We start from the raw sequence: 6,466 nt of genomic DNA, 5'->3' as shown, positions 1-6,466 counted from the left end.
GGAACCGGTCAGAATGACACACTGAAGATCACATCACCCAATGCATGGAAGAACAGATGCATGTTGGCTTTTCCAGCTGTTAGTGTAGTGTTTGGTACATATAAACACCTGCGTTTTGCTCTCCTCTTACCTGGCTGGTAACTGACGAGACCGCATCCATCACTCTACTCTGCTTAACATGGAGGGTAGTTGCTGTTTCTAAAACCAGGGTAACTATGGAGTTTCTTTAATTTTTTTTTTTCCAGCAGGAGCTGATAATTGAACCCTAGGCCTAGTTCATGCCACTCCAGCTGAGGGTCTTAGTCTTGATTACAAAATAGCGAATAACACATCTGAGAGCAAGCACAGCAGTGTGGCTGAGCGGCTCTGGGAAGGCTCTTGGCTTTCTGGAGTCTAACGACACACTGGAGACGCTTTTCTTTCCCGTGCTGCTTTTGGGAAGAATTTTCTTTTTCCCACCCACTCTTTTCAGAAAGCTCAAGTTTTGCAAAACTGTACCATCTTGACCATGTTAGCCTTTGTAAAGTATAGTCACACTAGCGTTCATCCAACTTCCAGGTGATCTTCATCTTTGCAAAATGGAAAGTTCTCTCCTCAGTAAACATCTCTCCATTCCTCGCTGTCCATTTGCCACCTGTGGTTCCACTCTTTGGCTGTGTGGATTTAACACTGCAGATCTGTCATATGAGAGGAATCATACATACTTGTCCATTTGTGCCCAGCTCATTGCACTTCCTAGGGTGCCCTCTGGCTTTGCCTATGCTGTAGTAGGCTGAGTAGTAGCTGCCTTCCTTCTAAAGGCTGGAGTAATGACCCTCAAATGTAAGAGAGAAGAGGAAACAAGGAAAAGAAACCCTCCTCTTGATGGCAGATCTAATATCCTAAGTTTAAAGAGTATAATAGACCTTGGAATCCAGTCTATTTTTAAATATGAAGGTTGAGGGCCGGAGAAGGTGAAAGCGCCTTGCCAGGCTACCTCAGAGGGTAGTTAGGCTCTTGGGGACACACGTATTCTGTGTATGGAGGGAGATGCTGTGAGCGGCAGGGCCACTGGGTTTACAGAGCACTGGCTAGAATGAGAAATAGCCCTGAACGGTTCCACAAGCATCGGCAGTGTAGGGTAAAGAGCCAGCGAAAGGGGCTAGGCCTGGGGTGCCTAGCACACCGACAGCAGATCTGATATATTGCTCTGGGGAGTGCGTGGGGGCTCGTGGAGCCTCAAGGATGTGGAAATCCCAGGCTCAGAAAATTGCCTATAAGCAAGAAAAGTCCTCTTTCCTATTCACCGAACACAAGACAAAGGCGGCCTGGAGACTACCAGCAGGAAAGTCGCAGGTGGAGGTGCCTGCCTAGAGTAACAGAGGCCACTCCAGCTCAGTCAGGTACAATCAACATCCCTAGTTTGGGGCAGAAAGTGAGCAGCAGAAGTGGAGCGCTGGGATGCCTTTTTTTTTTTTTTTTTTGGTCTTTTTGGTTTTTCGAGACAGGGTTTCTCTGTAGCTTTGGAGCCGGTCCTGGAACTAGCTCTTGTAGATCAGGCTGGTCTTGAACTCAAAGAGATCCGCCTGCCTCTGCCTCCCGAGTGCTGGGATTAAAGGTGTGCACTACCACCGCCCAGCTTGGTTTTTGCTTTTTTGGGGGAGTGGGGTGGGGGATATCTTAAAAGGGAGGAATTCACTAGGGAAGAAAGAAGGAGCTCAGGACTGCCAGACTTGCAGGTGGTGTGGGCCTGGGAACTTGGGTAGGACTGCCTGCCTTGGCCAGAACCAAATGCCAGTGAACCCAAAGATTCAGATAACTGATGATGACTTGACTCTTCCTAATTTCTGATCTAAGGAAGCTTTGTCTCAGGTGGTTTATCAATAGGGGCATCAGCACCACATCCCATAATTATATATGGATAGACATGTATGTTTTCCAGAGCCCCAGAAAGTAGTCCTGCATCCCCGCGGAAACTCTAATTTGATGCTCATTTATCCGGAGAGGCTTTGCTTTCTGGGAACTAATTCTTCAAAGCTCTGCAGAGCGGGCAGAAGCCACCTTTGTGGTGGACACAATTTTCTTTCTCTCCCTTGCTCCAATTCCTGCCAGGCTAGAAAGCTATTGGGCTCATTTCCATATCAAACAAAACGGAGGCAGGAAAATACTCCCCTGATCGACATAAAAAGACACATTACTGGAGATTGTCTAAGAACTTGTTTTTATGGCCAAAATTAGCAAATTATTCACAGTAATAGGTGAGTCGGATGACAATAGTGTTTAAGAGAACAAAGCCACTCATCAGGGCTCCCGGAGCTCAAATCCGCCCCAAGGCAGGTCCCCAGCTGCTAGAACATCTCTGAGTAGGGCCAGCCAAGAGGCTATTAAAAAAAAAAAAAAAGACAAAAAGAAACAGGCAGCCAGGAAGTCCGCCACTTATCCAGCTTCAGCTACCAGAAAATGCATTCCAGGGCTTGCTCCCCAGCTTCCCAGAAGCTCGGTGGGTGGCCTCTGTGTTAGAGAAGGACACACGTGGCTCCCATCTCACCAGTTTCCCAGGAAAATGGGGGAACCTTCAGTCCTCCAGCAGCTGTTTCCTTCCTTTTGGGGTTTTGGAGACCCCGGATAAAACCTGAGCCAGCTGTCATGCATAAGCTGTTGATTATTGACCCGCTTTTAATCCAGAGTAATTAATAACCCACTTGAAACATTAATATGCACTGGGGTTCAAGGTGTTAACGTGCTTGGCACCCTTCTGCAGGGCAGCAGTGCCAGGAGACTTTGCCACAGGGCGAATGGGCCTTGCTTCGCTGGGACTCGCTTCCTGTTTGTAAAGAGGCCGGAGTAAAGGATGGAAGAGACAGGTCATGAAGTTGGCCCTGGACACTGGGGGCTTTGGTAAGGAAACAGCCAGGAGGGTCCGGGACTACAGACTGCAGTCTCAAGGTGTCCAAGCCAGTAAGCAATTCAAGACTTTTCCCTGTTGCCCTGGCAGATTACTTCTGCCTTTGGACACCTCTCCCTTTGCATAGAGATTGTATCTGGTGTCCTACAATCTCTACAATCTTCAACAGAGTTAGTTGCCCAGTCTGTGACTTTCTGAAACTTCCCACACCAAGTTGTTGGTGGTATAGCAGCTGTTTCTTTTTATTGTTTTTTTTTAAACCTATTCCATAGGTCATTTCTTGACCCATCAGCGGACGTTTGGTTGTAAACATTTGGGGTGATAATAAATGTTTCTGCTGTAAGCATTATGTACAAGTATGTAAGTACACTTCACTTTTTTCCCCTAATATCTTCTAGAATTCCAATGAGAATCTAGAACGGGCTGGAGAGACGGCTCAGCTGGAAAGGAGCCTGCTGCCAGTCCTGAGACCTTAGTTTGCTCTCTGCTATTCACATGGTGGAGGGCGAAAACCAACTCCTACAAGTTCTCCACAGATTCCCATCACACATGCTCACACACACACAGTGATATCTCAGCCCCCTCCCCCTTCCTGACACTCCCCACTACCCCCTGCCCCACCATGCACACAAATTAAATAAATGTAATTTAAAAAAGAGGCTTACAGCTCCATCAGTCATGTCAACTCCTGGCTCCCCCATGACCATTACAGTGGTAACACACATGTTTAATGCCTGCACTCAGGAGTCAGACACAGGTGAGTCTCTGAGTTCGAGGCCAGACTGGTCCACAAAGCAAGCTGCAGAAGAGCCAGGGCTACACAGAGAGACCCTGTCTATTTGTGTGTGTTTGGGGGTGGATCTTTCACATCAGCTTTAACGAGCGCCACACTGACGTCCTGCTATGGACCCTTGCCCGCTGTAGCCTGAGTAAGGACTGAGGCTGGGTGGCACTGCATCCTGAGCCCCTTCCCTTCGGATTTCCCCTGCAGTGTGCTGTGCCCCTCTCTCGCTTGCCCTAGTCTGGGCATTAGACTTGCTTCTTATCCCATGTCTGTGTGGAGTAGGAGTTTCTCAGAGGCAGGGACTGTGCATCCAATTTAAAGAACCATAAACAAATGAAGGAGTCAGGATCCTGCTCACGTGTGGTAGCAAAAGGTTGACTGCCCAGTTAGTTCGCTGGAGGTGTAGGTCTGCTGTATGCAAGGTGATCGAGATAAAGGATGCCTCTGCCCATGGCAGAGCCCTTGGCAAACACTGACGGTAGTCTCAAGGCTATCAGTTTCACTGGGGCGAGCAGTGGGAGGGAAGCACAGCCTGCAGGGGGAAATAGGACCAAGATAGCATAAAAGAAGAACTAGTCAGGACTTCCAGTTAGAAGAGACCAGTACTAACCAGCTACAAGTGACGCAGACAGCCTGCCAGCCCTGGGGATTATTCATGAGAAGATGTGGGAAACCAGAGCCTTGTTAGTGGCTGTCCCGTTGCTGTAACACAGCACCCAGCACCAACAACCCAGCACCAACAACCAGCAGAGGAGACGTTCGTAGTGGTTCGTTGTTCAGGACATAAAATCCATCACATCAGGGCAGGCAAGATGGCTGGGGTCTCTGGCAATGGGAGCTTGTAGTAGCTGCTGTTGCATGGTGCTCACTACACACACACAGACTAGCTCGCATGGAGGTGGGGCTATCTAACCTGGGACCGACATTCTCTAGCCACATTAGGTTCCACAGCTATTCCAAGTATTACCATCAGCTGGGGACCAACTGTTCAAAGCCACGAGTTTGTTCGGGACTTCAGGCATAGATTATTCGGGGACCATTCTGAGTCTCAGCTCCTCCACTTACTGCTCTGTGACTGTGCCCACCTTACCTTGTCTGTGCTTCATTTCCTTATCTAGAAAATGCTGGGAATAACAGTGTTTCCTCCTGGGGCAACGCGGATAAAAACAGTTCCCGAGCCAGGCGATGGTGGCGCACGCCTTTAATCCCAGCACTCGGGAGGCAGAGGCAGGCGGATCTCTGTGAGTTCGAGACCAGCCTGGTCTGCAGAGCTAGTTCCAGGACAGGCTTCAAAGCCACAGAGAAACCCTGTCTAGAAAAAAACAAAAACAAAAACAACAACAACAAAAAAATAGTTCCCGAACAACGGGATTCGAACCCTGCACATGACGAATGTCCGGTGTCTAAACACGCAGACACATAGATAAATAGGAGAATTCCGCGAGGTTCCGAGAGGAAAGCAGGGCCCTGCTGCCCAAATGCTTCAAGTAAAGCCTCCTGAAGATTCTGCCTGCTATTTTAAAATCCCATGCTTGGGTAAACACGCAGAAAAGACAAAGCTGTAGCAGGGAGCTGTGGGATGCCGCATAGCCAGGCCTCTCAGGAGGGACCAGAAGTCGCCACCATCTGATGTCTGCCTTGTGGCTGTGTGAAAGGAAGTTGGGGGTAGAAGTCTAGTTCCTGATGGGCAGGTGTTTCAACCCAGAGCCATCCTCACAGTTGGCACCCTCGGCGAGGACTCTGCAGACAGGCGAGGATTAAGTCAAGAGGAGATGAGATTGCTCTTCCACCTGGCGCTGGTGGCTGGTGGCCCCGGCAGGACGGCGCGGAGGCCCCGTGGTAGGGGCCGGGCAGCCAGAGTTCAAACCTTTGCTGTTCTCACACATGCTCTGTTTACAGAGACTCTGAAGTTCTGTTCCCCAGAGAAGCCAACCCTCCAGTTTCCATAGGCACAGTCACGTCTACACTCCAGGTCCAGCTGGCCAGCACTGTCGCAAAGAGTCGCCCGCAACTCTTTCATAATCGAACAAGCAGTGTAATTAATGCAAAGCGTTGGTTCCTGAATTCTGCTGTCAGACACGAAATAAAATTAAAACAAAAGTCGGTGCTGTGGGTGTGCCCATTCCTTTAGAGGATTTTATTTTAGTCGAGGAAAAGAAAGCACTAGAATGGGAAGGAGTTTGGAAATATTTTATTATTGCGTTCTTTTAGTAAAAGTTTTGAATTTATAAATTGCTGTTAATGGAGATCTTTCAGAATTCAAGTAGTATAGGCAAAATTAAGAACATAAAAACGTCTCCTCTAGACCACTTCCTAAATATAACCCCAGTAGCCCAGACACTTAGAGAAACAATTAATAAATGGGACCTCCTGACACTAAGACACTTCTGTAGAGCAAAAGACACGGTCAAAAAAAGACAAAATGGCAGCCTTCAGAATGGGAAAAGTATAGTGAGCCGGACAGGATCGCCATTACAAGATGGCGCCACATCCTATCTTGTTGGTAATAAACAACCCCATATTTGGCTATGCCTTTGAGAGCTGTGTGTCCCCCGCTTCCCGCATGCGCTGTGGATACGGGCCCCTGGGCCTATCTCGATGCAGTCTGGTGTCAGCTGATGGTGGCAGCCAATCACAGGGTGACCTGTGTGCCAATTCCCGATATAAGCAGCCGCCATTGTGCCCCCGGGCCCTCTCTCGTCTCTCATCTCTCTCATCTCTCGCCTCGTCTCTCGTCCCTCTCGTCTGTCTCTCTCTCTCTCTCTCTCTCTCTCTCTCTCTCTCTCTCTCTCTCTCTC

This window comes from Microtus ochrogaster, chromosome 4, assembly GCF_000317375.1.
Source record: "Microtus ochrogaster isolate Prairie Vole_2 chromosome 4, MicOch1.0, whole genome shotgun sequence".
Classification (NCBI taxonomy): Eukaryota; Metazoa; Chordata; class Mammalia; order Rodentia; family Cricetidae; genus Microtus; species Microtus ochrogaster.
The sequence above is the reverse complement of the archived record's forward strand: the minus strand, read 5'-3'. Positions refer to the sequence as shown.